General features: G+C 45.8%; 1 pseudogene; it reads right to left on the bottom strand.

The window, feature by feature from the left end:
• Positions 1 to 5,641: 5,641 nt before the first annotated feature.
• LOC123621716 lies at positions 5,642 to 16,482 on the bottom strand (annotated as a pseudogene).
• Between the last annotated feature and the right edge of the window lie 244 nt (positions 16,483 to 16,726).

The raw sequence follows: 16,726 nt of genomic DNA, 5'->3' as shown, positions 1-16,726 counted from the left end.
GTCTCTCACAGCCCAGGGTGCAACACGTGTGAGCCCACCGTATACTTCATTAATGTTTATTGATGGACGAAGACACGGCTCCATCCACTGAAAAAAAATCCCTTAATCACACTGGTCTCCTTCAAGGATCTGGATGGATGAAAAAAAAAAAAAACTGAGTACTGTTCTCAATTTCTGCACAAGAATTTCTGGCTCGTGGAAAATTCTGTTTTTCAAAGATTAGCTGCTAAGATCAGATGATGAAGACCACAGGCAAGGCCTAAAAGGGACATCAAATATTTAAAGTGATGGACAAAAATGAAGGAACATTGAGCCAGTCGAGCTCCCTTCATCTTCTCTGCCATTGCTTGCTCCTCGCCTCTCCTCCTCCTCCTCCTCCTCCTTCTTCTCCTCCTCCTCCTCCTCCTCTTCTTCCTCCATTCCCCACCCACGCCTTAGTACAGGCACTCAACCCAGTGTCTTCCGGTATTTAAGAAACTCCCTGGCCCCAATTACTCCCTCCTTCTTCTAATCTGCACAGTGATGCTGGATTAACTTTCTGAAACTCTTATTCAATCATAATTAGAAATGAATATGCATAGAGGTTGAACACAGAGCTTCGGACACAGCCAGATTTGGACTCAGTCCCAGCTCTACCGTTTACTAAGCCTCAATCGTCTCATCTGTAAAATGAGGATAATAATAGCACTGGCCTGGTAGACAGCGGTGAGAATTAAATGAAATATTATGTATATTTACCAGAGTACCTGGCTCCTAGCAAGCCTTCAAGGGACATCAAGGAAGAGGAAAAATCATTTCCCTACACCCAGACCTAGAATGGTCCTCAGTGCCTACAAGGCACCTCCCTTGGCCTGGCACCCCATGCCCTCCAGAATGCAGGTACAGGTGCCCTGCAGCCCTGCCACCCCACCCCCATGGTGACCCCTCTGCCGTCCTCATGCTGAATTTATGTGCAAGTTACTTTCAGAGTGCTGACCTCTCGCTCTATCCACCTAAATCCCATATCTAAGTAAATACTTGGAAAACAATCTCTAGGAGATCCTCACTCAGAACACATTTTAAGATATAGTCCAAGTTGACTTGAGAATTAAATGATTTATATATCTGTGTGCATGTGTGCATGTGTGTGTGTAAATACAAAGGAAAAACAAGGAAAAATTGTCTGTTGTTATTATTGTGGGTAAGGCCTTTCATGCATAAGAGCAAAAGAAAAATATACAACTAAAAAAGATTACTACATTTGACCACACAAATGCTTAAAAAAAAGTCCCTATATTTGAAAACACACCATATACATAGCTGGCAAATGAAACACCAAATCAGGGGGGAAACTATTTGTACCATATATGCTAAACAAAAGATTAATAATTTATAAAGGGCTGTTAGTAATCCATAGAAGAATATCAATACAAAAAATAGCCAATGGACTTCAACTAGCAAATTGCAGAAAAAGAAACTTACAGATAAAGAAATACATGGAAAAACACTACATTTCTAATAATTACATAAAATCAGAGTAAAGCCCAAAGTCTCACTTTGTTCTCTCAAACATAAAACCTTTCTTTGTGGCCAATCAGTATTGGCAAACTGCAAATAAATGGGAACTTAGCCTGGTGAGATGGGCAGTGAACACAACCTAGCCTATTAATAGAAGCCACTATGATGAGATGCATAAAAGGGTTTTCAAATGTGTATAACTTTTGACCAGCAATTCTACCTTTAGGATTTAATCCTAAGAGAATAATCATAGATGATCACCAAGATTCCTGCATAAAGATTTTTATCACCTTTTCTGCAATAGAAAAAAAAAATAGAACAGCTTAAATTTCCAGCAGTAAGAAGTTGAAAAGTAAAAATAGTATATTCACATGATAGAATGCTATGCAGCCATTCAAGATTGTATTTTAGAAGAATATTTAATAGTTAAGGAAAATATCGTAGGTAAAAATGCTAGGTAGGATTCCAAATTTATAATTTCCAATGTATTTCCAGGGGGTAAAACTGGGGAAGGATACGCATGAAAATGTTAAGTAGCTGTCTCAGTATGGAGGAATTACCAATAATTATATTGGTATATAATTATCATTTCTTTTCTCATGGGGTGGGGAGGAATGAATATAAATTAAACATAATCAAATGGACCATACCCAGGCTTCAAAGTCAGCTCAAAGTCCTACTTCCTCCATCAAGTCTGCTCTGACTACCCCAGACCTCACTGAACTACTCACCCTTCACATTCTCTTTGCCATTATTACCCATGTTATACAATCTCCCATGCTTCTTTGTATTGCTGTCTAATTATCCTGGGTTTGAAAGTATTAATTCCTCCCACTAATATCTGGATCTACCTTACCCATGGCAGGTTGTATTTTCCAAGACAGCTGCAACAATTTCTCCCATCCCACATGCTCTTCTTACCACTGACATGGACCCTCCTCTTATGAAGAGGCAGGGCCTATGGTCCCTGCCCTTGGATCTGAGTGGGCCTGTGCCTACAGCAAAAGTGATGCTATGTCAGTTCTGAGGCCAAGATGTAAAAGAGGATAGTGCTTCCACCATGTTCACTTGGGATACTCTTTCTTGGCACCCAGCTGCCATGCTCTGAGGAAGCCCAGGCCACATGGAGGGTCCATATGTAGATGTTCTCTGGCTAAGAGCCCCAGTTGAAGTTCCAGTCAACAGCCAGCAACAACCACCAATATGCAAGTGAGAAAGCCTTTGAGCTGACTTCAACACCACCCACTGTCTGTCTGCAAGCACATGACAGACCCTGAACAAGAACTGCCTAGCTGAGGCTATTCAAGCCCCTGAACTTTGACAGATGGTAACAATAAAATAATTAGTCTAGTTTAAGTCATTAAGTTTTGGGGTGAGTTGTTATATGGCCATTGATAACTGGAACCTATTTACACTTTCTTTTTTTTCTTTGCTGCTTCACAGATCTCCTCTCTGGACCACCTTCAGTCCTCCATCCCTTGGCTTTGTAAAAACTAATTCATGTATATTTACTATATACATGAATGAATGAATGAGAATTCTAACCTTCACTTTATTCTTTAGTCCAAACTTGTGCTTGCTAAGGAGTCTTCTTAATAACTTCTTGACCTAAGAGAACCAGCAAAGCAAATCCTTTTTATACATTCTCTGAACTTTATATTTCCTTCTGCATAATTCCTTTCAATTACACCTCCAGCTACCCAGCATGCAGAAAAATTTTACTCACTAAAGAAAGAGGAGTTAATAAAACAAGAGGACCAGTGAAGAAACTGACTGCTCTGGGCTTGCCCATTACTCAGGAAGAAGCCACTACCACTCTTTAGTAACCACCATGTTAGCAGAAGGCTGCTATCTTCATACCCTTAGTGTATAGGGATGCAGACTACAGAACTATAGCCCCAAACAGTCAGACTCCTCAATAAGCCACTATTAAAGCCCTAGCACATAGCACCACCTATGTGATACGGCTTGAAAAGCAAAGGGGCTTCTTTATGCAAAGCCACCATTTCAGATCCCCTCACCAGTTAGGCATTTTCTTCTCCAGGCTCTTTTGTTAAAAAGATAATCCCCTGGGGAAGGAGCACACATTCACAGTGAGACAGAATCAGCAGCAGTATCATTACTATTCTGCACAAATGTGCAGAGTAAATGCGTTCATGGGAGTTTGTCCCTGGACTGGAGCGGGTAATTCTGCACAACTGAGGCAAGGTTCATGAGTGAGGACACCAGAAAGAAGGCAAAATTAAAAGAAAGGAAATATATGAACTCTGAAATCAAACTTCTCATGTTTCACAATTGCACCAAGATTGGTTGACACTGTCTCTTTACTTGAAGGGACCTGATTAAATTTGGTTCATAATTTTTTATTTTTACTAATTTTAGTACTAAAATTGGGATTACCTGGCACTAGTGGTGGTCCTCTCTTTTACTAGGTCTCAGAGACCCTCAACCCTTGCCACTGGGGAGACCAGCATTGCCAGGCATAGGAGCCAGCTAGACCTCAAAGTTTCTTTGCCGTAGTGTTGTCATCTCACCACTTGGACCCAGTGACTCAGACAGGCAAGGACGTCGTGACTCAGGGAGGAAACAGGTAAGTAGAAGGACCTATTCCAAGCACAGCCTTACTTACATGAATGCTCTTCAAAGGCAGTGGGATCGTCTCAGATCCTGAAGAGGAGTCTGATGATTGACTTTCTCATCCCTCCTCTCCAGACACTGTTCAAAGCAGGGAAATGAGGATGATTGGCTCCTTTTTGCATTAATCTGACATTTAGAGGTCACTAATTTGTCTTGTGGTCACTCATATCACCTTGAGTTTGTATGTCAACATGAGCTTCTCTGGGCTCACTAGATAACCCACCAGAAAGCCACTGACATGGTGTTTGATATACTTGACACTAAGTATTTGTCTTGATAGAATTGACCAGAGGTGGATATTTTTTTTCTGCCAATAATCTACTTTGCCAGACAAGAAGATGAAGTTCAAGTTAAGGTTAGTTCCCTGGATTTCTCAACAAATTTCTAAAATTGAGCTCCCTGCCATTGCCATCACCATAATATCTCTACCCTCACCCTGAGCCCACATGCTCCATCCTTCCCATCACCTAAACAAGATGGCCTCATTACTTTCACCGCCTCCATCATTAGTGCCAATTAATCATCACCATTAACATATCAGAATAATGGCCCTAGCAACTCCCAACTGGGAGAGGCCTGTTCCCACAACTGCAGGAATTTCCATATTAAAACTTTCAAGCTCTAAAGCTCTGGAATACACTAATGGAGAGAAACCGTGTTGGAAAAGACCCCTGGGAGAAGCAAGGAGGTAAAGTGTGCCCCAGTCGTCTCTCAAAATATCCAGCAAGCAGCCATCGGGGAGCATGTGCCCGTTCTTTGAACTCCCTCAAAGTACCTTTCATCTGTTCTAAATCCAGGATCATCTTTTGTACAAGGCTTGCTGTTTCTGGATAAATCCTTGGCCCTTGTTCAAGCCCTGGACTGTGTCAGGATGTTCCACAGACCCCAGCAGGAAAGCATCGCTAAACGAGCCTTTCCAGCGGGACCCCTTTTTTGTGACACGGATTCCAAATCCCAGCCCAGAGCATCTGCGTTCAGCAGTACGACGAGGCAGCGACGTCGTGTTCTCATTTCAACCCCCATCTTCCTGGAGGAGGCCCCCACACCTCCACCACAAGACAGTCATCGGTTGGTAGGTTCTTTCCTGAGGCACTCTATTTTTGGCTTCATATCATATCACGGACTCTCTTTCCCTGTGGAGCAAGCTGGTGAAACATTTTTCCTTGCCTAAGCATTTGCCTCATATCTGACTCAAATCTCTAACCTGCAAATGAGGGGGAGAGCAAGCCAACAGGGCTCCAGGAGGAAGGCCTCCTGCTCTGCCAGCAGCCGGCACCTCAGTCCCGAGACTTGCTGTATGAGGCCAAGCTGATATCCTCTCCTCTCTGAGCCCCCATCTCACTTCCCCTTGTTAGAGAAAAAGTTTTGCACCATCTGCTTCCTTGGGTGTGGCAGAAGACTAACACTATTTTCCTAAGTGCATTTCCGAAATTAGACACTTTCTTCTGGTATTTTTTTTTTCTGGTTGTCAAATGATCCTTCACTGAAATATTTTTCTTTGTAGTTCTTAACTAGCTGGGCATTCCGCCGCATCACTGTTGATGTCATCTATGATGCCATGAAGGTGGTGGCCATCAACATTGCAGCCCACAAACTGTGCAGTCCCCAGGAGCTCCTTCATGGTTCCAGAGAGTCCTCTTTAAAGATTGGTGCTGCATCTGTTGGGCAATGTTGACAATGTCATCAAAAGTGATATTTCCACTGCGCTTAAGGCTTTTCCTGCTTCTTTCTGTATCTGGCTGGTTCTCTGGGGACTTTGATGATCAGAGGAGAGGCAGAAGGTACCACCTCAATCTGGGCCTGTCTGTTCTGAATGGTCAGTTCCACTGTAATCCTTAGACCCTTCTAGTCACTGGTTCCCTTGGCAATGTCATCACCAACCTTTTTTGGAGACAGATCCAGGGGGTAAAAGCCCAACATGGCACCAACTTCCCCACTGGTGCACTTCAAGTACAGAACTATAATCCCATCAGGGTCAAACCTGGGCAGGATGGTACATGTGGCTCGTGTCAGATGAACCCGGATGTGAGAAGATGGAACAAAGTTACTCCTTGGCCTCCTCCAAGCCCAAAGCAGAAAGCTCCCTTGACATTTTTCTGCAGCCACTATCTCTTCATTACATTTTCATTTTGTGTACTATCAAAGTCACAACCAAATCTGTGAGCAAAGCAAAGCGGTGTTATTGCTATTTTACAGAGGAAAAAACAGACCCAGAGCAGCAAAGTACCTTTTTCAAGGTCTTGGCTATCTGGACAATGGCCATGTTAGGGCTGGTACCCAGATGTCCTAACTGTTGGGGCTCAACTCCTTATGCTTCCTATCCACTGCCCTGTGTGGAATGAGCGTAAGTTACAAAGCAAGCCTGAAACCAGCCAAAGGGAGCAAGAAAATTTTGAATGGATTGTGAGATGTGAGTGGACTGAAAAGTATGCAATCAAGCACGCCTCGTGTTCCTTGAGGACACTTTACCCTTAAACACAGAGGCCCACAGGCTACTAAGAGTCACAGACAGCCCACCCAAGACATCAGCACTGGGGGAGGATGTAGGCATCAGCTCACAAAGCACCTCCATTCCATAGAGGAGAAGAGCAAAGTCCAGCAAGGTCACTGATTAGTCAGGGCCACTCCAGGACTCAGAGGCTCATCAGATGCCTGTTTCAAAAAGCTCTCCCTTTAGAACCTTGCCCCTCCTTCTATGAGAAGGACATGACCTCTTCACAGTGGTAGAGGCCCAGACATCTCACTGTGAGCCAGAAGAGTTGGCCCTCAGCCACGGACACAGACAGAGTAACTGAACACCCAGCCAAGGAACTTCAGAGTGACTGGGAAGTAGTCTATGCAGTCAGCTCTTCAGCGGCCTGCCTCAGTGCCCAAACTTCCACCATTACCTATCTACTTCCATAGATTTTGACATGAAGGACTACGGTCCAAATATAAAAATGCCACACAGGATCACTGAAACCTGTAGTAATTTTTATCCATCAATACTCTGGTGTAACAGAATCCAAAGGCCACTGGCAGAGGGTGGGGTAATGAAGAGACAGAACACAGCACAGGTACATTTCGACAGAAAGAAAAGGAAAATGGTGGCCCCAAGCCTGAAACCTGGAGCTCTGAGTAAGGAAGCTTAATCTAAGCTCTGACTCCTCAGTCTGGAGGCCAGTCCTGGATACTTGGGATCCAGGGGAAGGGAAAAGTGATGAAGATGTATTGATAAAGAAACGCTCTACTGAGCCAAAAAGTAAAAACTCACGCAAGCTGGCTTAAGTATTAAAAATAAATAAATAAATAATGTGTAAAAAGAAGGTATCAGCTTATGAAACCCAAAAGTCAGAATGTGCTTTGGCTTCAGGCCCAGCTGGCTCTCTTGTCTCCCTGGTTCTGATTTCCTCCGGGTGGCTGCATTCTCCTCAAGGATAGCAAACACCACCCAGGGCCACCCCGGTCCCACAGCCCAGCAGCATGGTACCTCTGGCAGGAAAGCGGCCGCTTCTCAAAGCACAGGGCTGGACTCCGATTGGACTCATAAGACCACATGCCCCTCCTTAACTAATCATTGAGCTCTGATGGGTCAGCTCTAGATCATGTGCTTTACAGAGCTGCATTGGACTGACAGCCACAACTTTCAATCAGGAGGCTGGGTGTAATCTGGGTAGCGACAACAGCCCACCCCTCGCCCCCTCAGGCCTTATGTTCCTACCCCAGATGCTGCCACACTGTGGGGGTCCTCTAAGGACAGCCCCCGCTCAAGTGCTCCAGGGCCTTGGACCTGGTACAAGGGCGCGAACTGCTGGAAGGGAACTCAGGGCCCTCCAACTCTGAGTGGCACAGTTTCCTCCCGAAGGGAACTGTCAAAAACACCATCCAAAGTTGCATCATTTGTCTAATTGTCTGTTATTTCCTGACTGTCTCCTCCAGCATAAATATTAGCTCTGTGAGGTCAGACACTGAGTGTTGTCTTGCTTGTGGAATCCCCAGCACCAAGCACGGATGGTAGCTGGCCAAGGTGAGGACTCAGTAAATGCTTACATTTGCAGACTGAAGCCTCAGATGCCCCCAAGGCTGTCCTCTGAGTCTCCCCTCCACTCAGCTTGGCACTGCCACTGCCCGTCTGGGCCCCAGGGACAAGCTCAGGCCAACCATGAGTAGACATCTCTTCCCCTGGGCCAAGAAGAGCGCTCAGCTCTTCAGGTTCTAGATACTGAGGGGCCATGCACCCCTTTCCCCCAACCAAGTAAGCCATGGAGGTCTGCCCGCAGGAACGATGCCCCTAATGAGCGAATGGCTGAGGACAGCTCCTGGTAAGGGGTTGAGGGTCTGAGTCAGGGCGTGGGGGGCCAAGAGTACCAGGATTCTGGGGCCTGCCGGAAGGAGGTCCTGCTGGTGGGAGGAGAGAGCGGAACAGGAAGGGGAACTGACAAGCAGCCTAAGCAAGGCTCTGCTTCCCTTGCCCAGACCTCTCGTTTCCTCTTGTCTCTGGGAGGCGATGAGGGAATGAGCAGAGGTTGCCGCTGTTGTCTTCCTTTCTGCACAGACACCTGTAATCACCAGCTCCTTGGGACTCCCTGTCCCTGCGTGGAAGCTGCTTGCCACAGTGAGAACCTCAGCTCCAGACTGGAGTTGCCTAGCAACTCAGAGTCCTGAAAAGAAGGCAAGAAAGAGGAGCCCGACAGAAAGGGCAGAGGGAAGTGGGCCTGGCAGTGGAAGGAAATAATCAGGAGCAAAAAGCTTTATGGACAGGCTCAAAACACACGGCAGCATTGCAAGCCCTCAGGACCTTCCACCCCAGCCTCTTGCTGTCCTCTCACCCTCTGCTAGTCACCTGCCATCCTACCATTGTGATACTTCCCTTTCAAACAACTTACCTCACTTTAAAATGCAGATCCTCTGGAGAGGGTCTGCTGATTGGGCTGTCCCACTTTAGTGTGGGAGGAGCTTATCAGACCCTTGGGGAGGAGAGAAGAGGAAATGGGAAATGCACTCTAATCCCATTCTAATCCAGCCTGTACTCTCCACTCTATTCTGTATCAATTTAGTCCACTCCATTCTTCTCCATCCAAAATCTGTCCACTGGTGCAAGGCAAACATGTCTGGTTTGGTGTCGGACAGCCATTTGTGTGGTACTCAGCGAGCGTCTTACTTCAGGGAGCCTCATTTCTATCCAGAATAATCCCTAGTCATGGATTGTTGTAAAACCCATCAAGCAAAGTCATGTATTGGAGATGACTTGGCACAGTGTTCAGTATAAAGGCAGCACACAGTTTGTGCTAGTTTCCCTTCCCAAAGATTGAAGTCATAATGTCACAGTCACTGGGACCTCTGAGGTCCATGTAGTCTTCCCACTTTGGTAAAAACTAATCAGACTCTAAAATTTGGAGGTGAAATTTAGCTTCAAGGCTGGAGAAACTCCAGGAACCCAACATTGACTTCAGTCCTTGCTCTTGGAAGACACCAGTGGGCAAGGCAGTAGGCAATGGTTCTGCTCCTGAATTCATCAGTGTTCCACTGTCTTGATCTTTCCAGCACCATTGGGGCCATTCTTGCATCTGGTTGCCTTCTATGGTTCACTTCGGTTAACCTATAGTGGTGCTTCTGGCTCAGTCGACCTGTCACTATGGCAATGGGAGTCAGGGCGGGGACTAAGAATTTGTCTCAAATAGAGTTTGACATTTTCTGGCTGGTGTCAGACCTCTGGACAAAACCAGAGCTTCATATAAGATTTGACTGGCAAATGAAATTATTTTGTTAACTGACAATTTTGTGTTCATCCATCCATCCATCTGTCCTGTACTTACTGAGTTGGGACTAGTTCTATACTAAGTGTGAGGGCCACATGGAAAAGAGGAAATGGCCAGAAACAGCCTGAGTTTTCCGCCCAATAAAAGAACACTAGTTCTTTTGAAAACAGTAGCACATTTTTCAAACCCAGACAAAGCAGTTCCTTTTGCCAGGGCAGTAGTAGTTCAGAGGCGCTGGAGATGGTCTAGTCAGTGCACAGGCCTTCTGCAACACAGGGAACTTTTTGAAGCTCCTTACCCCTACTCATACTGTAGAAAACAATTTGCAAAGGTAATTTGGCCTTTTCCAAATTCCACCTTCCTGGACTCAACTGAACCTTGGGGAAAAGTATACCAAGGATGGAGAGAAAAGTGTCAAACAAGGAAGGACCCCAAGGCTTGAAGGATATTGGAGCTGGTGAAGGATTGACAGGAGAGCAAAGAGGAGAAGACAAATGCCCTGGTGTCATTTCTACAGCCACCTGCTTGAGTGTCGATGAGCAGTCTCATACAGCACCTTGGCCTTGAGTCTTCATTCATGTATAGCTCTCCAGCTAGAGGTTTTGTCCTCCCTGTTGCCAAGGCTTGTGTGGTTTTGAGTGTACATGTGTGTATGCATGCATGATGTGTGTGTGTTGGGGGGATGTCTGAGTGAGTTTGCTAAGGAAATGAAGGGGAACCTACAATGCATGCATGTGAAGTCTGAATTATGTGGATGTGTAAAACCGTGTGGATTCATGATGGAAAACATCCTGATATTAAATCAAGAATTAACTCAAAAGCCAGAAACCCTTGAAACCTTTGGAAATGTCTGGCGATTTTTTTTTTCAGGGCCTTTGTCTGGCTTTATTCCTGGGACAAGTGTCAATAGCACTTGTCAACAGGGATGATCTGAGTTAAGAGCCCAGAGTTGTCCTGGTGATTATCAGAGCACCCGCACCATGGCAGTGGTCATATTTCATATTTGCTCCAAGTGGACTGGTCTCATCTGTTGGTGGGTGACCCACTTTCAGGGCAAGACAGAAGACATGGGCATCAGAGGCTTGGTCTCCGTCTGATGGCTAACTCCTTTGGAAAGATGCTGGCAAGGAAGGGACTTCTGGGCTGCCCCTCCATGCTCCTTATTTCTGTCCTGCTCAGGAGGTTTTTGATTTCTTAAGCTCCCTGGGGTATGGGCCCCTGTGTGTGCCTTGCTCTCCAGCAGGAACACTGTCTCCCGCCCTCTCTGCCTCTTCAAACCCTCTGCATCCTGCTAAGCTCACACCACACACTCTCTCCCCTGCCTCCTTCTGGACCGTCTGTGCCAACCCCTCCTCTGGAGTTCCAGTCCATCTCTAATCATTTCCATCTAACTTGTGTCTTTCCAACTGAGGCACCTCCTACCCCACCACACTCCCTGACTTAGGCCGAGCCCTTAACAAAACCTGCTTCTCTTGAATTACATCTGCTGGAAGACTTGGAGCTGGCTCACAGTTTACAGGAGCTGGGGACTTTAGTGCCTGCACAAAGCCACTTGCTGTGAATCACATAATTTGAGCCTCACAATACCTTTTGGAGGAAAGCAGGAAAGCTCTTATTATACCTACATTACAGATACAAAAAAAGAGGTTTGGAGAGATTAGTGATTCAGTCTAAAGTTATGTAGCCAGGCCGGTAAATCCAGCCAGCCAGTTCCAATCTGCACTCTTCTCATTGCAGTGGTAGGGAGATGGCCAGAGCATTTCTTTGATACCACTCACCTCCTCACTCCCACTGTTTGTTCTCCCCATAGCTCAGGGTCTTCCAGGTGATGTGTCCTTCCAGTTGCCCCCTAACTACCCAAAACCCCACCTGCAGTGCTAACTGCTCAGTCTACATCTACCCCAGCCATGTTGGAAAAAGGTTTAGAAATTCAATCACTGCTGCTAAAGGTTGATAAATGATTAAAATAGAAACATGTAAAAGGAAATTTGAGTTAGAACAGGTAACAATCCCTTAATCCATTTCCCACAATCCCAATGGCAGAGGCTTGGAGGAGAAAGATCCTTTGGGCCTGTGCTGTCCAATATGGTAGCCCCAGCCACATGGGACTACTGAGCATTTTAGAAGTAGCTGATCCCAATTATGAGATGCTGTAAGTATAAATAAACACAGGATTGCAAATACTTAGTGTGACAAAAAGGATATAAAATATCTCAATGATTTTTATAATGATGGTATGTTGAAATTGGAATATTTTAGATAAATAAAATTAAAAATAATAATAAAATTAATTTCATCTGCTTTTTACTTTTTAATGTGGCTTTGGCTGCTAATACATTTTAAATTATAGTATGTGCATAGTTCTCATTATATGTCTATTGGACAGTGTTGATATGGAAAACAGGGCTGTTCTAGTACTTATAATAACTCCATGCAGGTAGCCATATGCTCAGATTATGCTTGTGATCCTATAATCTGCAGCAATAAGGACTCAGGACAGAGTCCTTCTAGAAGATGGTGCTTGTTTCCACCCCAAAGCTTCCCCCATCTGCCAGCTTCTTGGGCATCCCTGGGTCAATGGTGGGCCCCACCACAGAGACATGCAGCATCGCTGGCTGAGCCTAGACTGAATTCCCTGAGCCAGGCTCACAGCCTGGGCTGCGAGTCTCTCTAATGCTTCTGTCTTCCTGGCCCCCAAGGGAGGACCCCTGGTTAAAATCATGCCCTTAAACTCCCCAAGCTGCCATGAAACGCTGAGAGGCTGTGCTCTCTGCAGACTCTCCAGTGTCTTTTAAGAGGTTTCTTGCTTTAGCCAAAACAATAGATCTCAGAATTAAAGACTGTTTAAATCAAGGTTAATGTCATTTGATTAGAGTGGAATCTGGGGCCTATATTGATTGGGTCCTTGCAGGGAAAAGCCACCTGCCCTAGAGTGTAACCCAAAGTTCCCAAGCTGGCACTAGAAAGAGAATCTATTTATGAAAGGCAACTTCTGCCTAGGTTCTCAAGTATGCCTCCAATTTCATCTTTGCCTTAAGGGTCTAGGTATTATTATCAGCATGCTGACCTAAAGAGGACACTATTTCCCTTTTAACACTTGGTGAGCATGTTGGTGGACTCAGAGTGAATTCAGGGCACTAGGACCATTGAACTGAAGTCAGTGGTCAGGTCCTGGACAAGGACGACATGGTCACCTTCTGGTCACAGCGCATCTTCCACGGGATTGCCCACAACAGCCTCTGCTCTCGTGTCTTTGTCACCTCTTAATGGAGTGGAGAAAGTCCCTGAGACTAAAGCTTGTCTCCAGAGATTCCACGTAAACCAAAGGGGGCCACCCTCAAAGGCTACTGTTGTCCTCAGCTCTGGCAGGAAACTTTGAATGAAGCGAAAACAGAAACACAGCCATTCTCCAACAGAGCAAAGCCTCCAGGCCCCCTGAAACATAAATCCACAAAGCGATGAAAGTCTGAAGATCTCAGGCTGCCCCTCACTCTGAGGTGGGGGTCAGGGGCACAGAATTATGTCATTTCATATGATTAAAAATATGTTGCCTAAATAGGGCCAAGGAAAATAGAATAAAATATAAACTAAAAATAAATGGTTGAGTCAACTCATCTTTAATGCTTTTCCGTGTAACATCTATTTTGTATAATGGAATACGACTTTCATACTCCGACTGCAAATTTAACCTTGGCCACAAGTTATGATGTACATTACAATACACTTTTATTATGTTACACAGTATTGTGGTGGTTTTTTTTAATCTATTGCTAAGCCCCTAACAGTATGTCTGCGTCAGTGAAGCCCATCTGTCACAACCACAGTGGAGACATTATTATGTAAATAGTTCTAGGGCCTCCTTTTGGGGGAATTTAATATACTGTCCTAATATCCCAGCCGGAAAAAAAAAGTTTATGAAAAAAACCTATTTTTTTTTTTTTTGGTTTGTTTCATTTGTAGAGAAAGGCAGTTTGAGTTGCTGAGGGTTGTTTTTTTTAAATAGTCCAAATCTCTTTTCTTCTTTCTCTCACTCACAATGTCTTTAAAAGCTAATGATATGGCTCCTAATAAAATAAAATAAAATACATGAGAGACTTCTTTTAAACACACTGGCTGAAGTATAGAGCATTAATATCAGGAAGCCTAGTGCATTAGCCATCTTTTCTATATTACAGTCATATTTCAATAAACTAAGTTTTCTTAGCAGGTGCCATCTTGGATTATTTCTTTATTAGACTGAGTTATAAAATATGCAGAACGGTATGTTGAATATTTTGTTATTTATTGCCGGTTTTAAACCTTTGCTACAACCCATATATCTAAATTTTCCTCCTTGGAGGTGGAAAGGCAACACCTGGAAAGGACGGACAGACGCTTGGGCTTGCGGGGCTGTGAGGGGAGGAACAAGAGCAGGACCAAATGGAGTGTGGCTTGCAAACAGAAGATGCCAGTTCCCCAGACTCCTTACTGTGTCTTAATTAGCCAAGTCAGGATTTTAGGGCAGCACGAAGAAAGGGGCTAATCATGGGCAGGAGCTGGGCCACGGGGACCTCCTAGCCCCACATCAGACATGTCCCACCTTTTAGTCACTTGGGTACCACATGTTCACTGAGCACCGGCCAAGGAGTGAGCTCTTTGAGAGAAGCAAGAGGAGTGAAATACATACTCAAGGGCATCCAGTCTGGACAGGGAGAGAACAATCTGGGGACAAAGTGGTCACATGATCACAGGAGTAGTTGAACGGAAGGAGCTGTGGCACCTGTCTGTGGCAGTGTGAGGGCCATGTGGATGACCAGCCATTGCTCTGCATTCTTCTGTCCTCAGTAAGGATCCAGCGAAGCCCTCCCTGTTTCCAGACAAAGCTAGTTCAGTCAGAGCTGGGCGAATGGGCACCCAGGAAAAGTACCTGTGGCTTAGCTACACCAGTCACCAGTTACTTTATTGGCATGGACCATGGTAAGAGTGTCAGAGAGAGAGAGAGAGAGACTGGGGAAGGCCCCGTCTGGGCCAGCCAGGAGCCCCCCTCCAGAGAGTAAAGAGTCCCACATGGAGAATTGACTCACTTGATTCTTCCTGCACATGCTGCAGTAACTCAGGATGGCCCATAGAGGCGAGAGGGTGGGAGAAGGAGGAGCAAATGACCTTCCCAGAGGGACTGAGTTTGGAGCTGCCTTTGAAAAGTCATAAGAATTAGACTTGGAAGGAATGGGGAGCCCCCTGGGTGTAGAGGAAGGTGAGTGCCCAGGTGTCCCTTCCCTTCTCACCCTCCAGGGCAGCCAAGATCCAAATATGCCAAGTTCCACTCATCTAGGGTAAAGTCTCAGCTCTGCCATTTGTGCTGTGTGACCTTAGGCTATTTTCATAATCTTTCTGAGCACCACCATCCTCACCTGTGAAAGGGGAAAAATGATGCTTACCTGGTAGGACTGTTGTGAGAGGTAGGTGAATTATCCAATGGCACATAGTAGGTGTTCAACAAATGGTAACCTCATTCTTGCCTTTGGGATTTATAGTCCATGAACTCATATAAATATATCTGTGGCATTGGTTACCCTGGGGGTAGCAAATCTCACACCTTGATCCCTGCTCCTAGGGAGCTTCTTCAATATTGAGACACACCTTCCCAGGTCTCTGAATCCCACTGCTCACCTGAGGACACATAAACTCCCTGGATCAGTGAGGGATTTGGGGGAGGCCAAGTCAGAACCTAAAAATGGATAATTTCAAAAGGCCATATGAAGCTTAACCTGCTGCCACCACAGAAGGAAGCCTGAAATTCCAGGAGGGTCCGTTCATCTCTTTAGGTCAGATCCCCATACACATGCAAGGCTTCAGGGAGGGGCCACACTATACCCCCAGCCAGTCACTTGCCCCTCGGGGTGGGTCTTGGCAGGGTGGGTGGGAATAGGGGCCCCCAAGGGAGGTAGGGCTCCTGCAAGAGCTGTCTGGGCTCCTAGGATGACGTCACTAGCAGTTGGGCTGTGGCCACAGCCCCAGAAGGTAAATCACAGGGGTTCTTCTAGGGACAGATCTCACAACAGGAGCTGAGGCTGAGGCCTGTCTGGTCTGCCCCCTATGCTTTCCTACCCAGCAATCCTTCATCTCTGCCTCCCATCCTCAGCATGGGGCTGATGGTCCTTCCATCCCCACAGAAGTAAGGCTGTGGGTGGTGGCACAGCCTGGCCTGGCCACCCAGGAGTCTAGTCCCTGAGGAGATCACCCTCAGGATTTGTGGGTGTCGTGGGTGTCAGGGAAGAGAAGGCAGCAGAAGGAAGAAAGGAAGGACCAGGAGATGAGCCATCTAGGGAAAGGACAGGGTGGATTTCCAAGTGAGATTTTGTAAGGAAGAGCTGAACAAGAACCCTTTTTCATCTACTTAGCAGTTAGAACCATCCAGATCATATGGCAACTTCTCAAAGATTAATTATCTGTCAGCTGAGAGGCAGAGGGGCAGTTGCCCAAGGGTGATACCTGGGGTTGAAACCCTGGAGGAGACTGAGGACACCATAGTAGCCCAGGGAGCCTGGAGGACACGCTCTTCCTCCTTCTCAGGGCTGGAGGTGGGCTCTGACACCCAAAACCATCTGGCAGACCCTTCCAGGATGGGCATGATTCAGGAACCCCTCTAGTAGGACCCCACCACAGGCCTGAGATGCTGCAGAAAGATGTTATCAGCTTCCAGCTTCCATCTGAACACTGTCTATCCAAACTCAGCAATCAGATAAGTAAGAATACTAAAATAAGATTGAACGAAATAGCATTTCTCCCCAAGTCATTGGGAGGGGGCTTCAGCTCCTTATTCTACAGATGATGGGTTGACACTCAGAGAAGTCTCAGAGATGTCCAAGACCACA

The sequence above is a fragment of the Lemur catta genome, chromosome 16 (assembly GCF_020740605.2).
Source record: "Lemur catta isolate mLemCat1 chromosome 16, mLemCat1.pri, whole genome shotgun sequence".
In the NCBI taxonomy this organism is placed as follows: Eukaryota; Metazoa; Chordata; class Mammalia; order Primates; family Lemuridae; genus Lemur; species Lemur catta.
The sequence above is the reverse complement of the archived record's forward strand: the minus strand, read 5'-3'. Positions and strand labels throughout refer to the sequence as shown.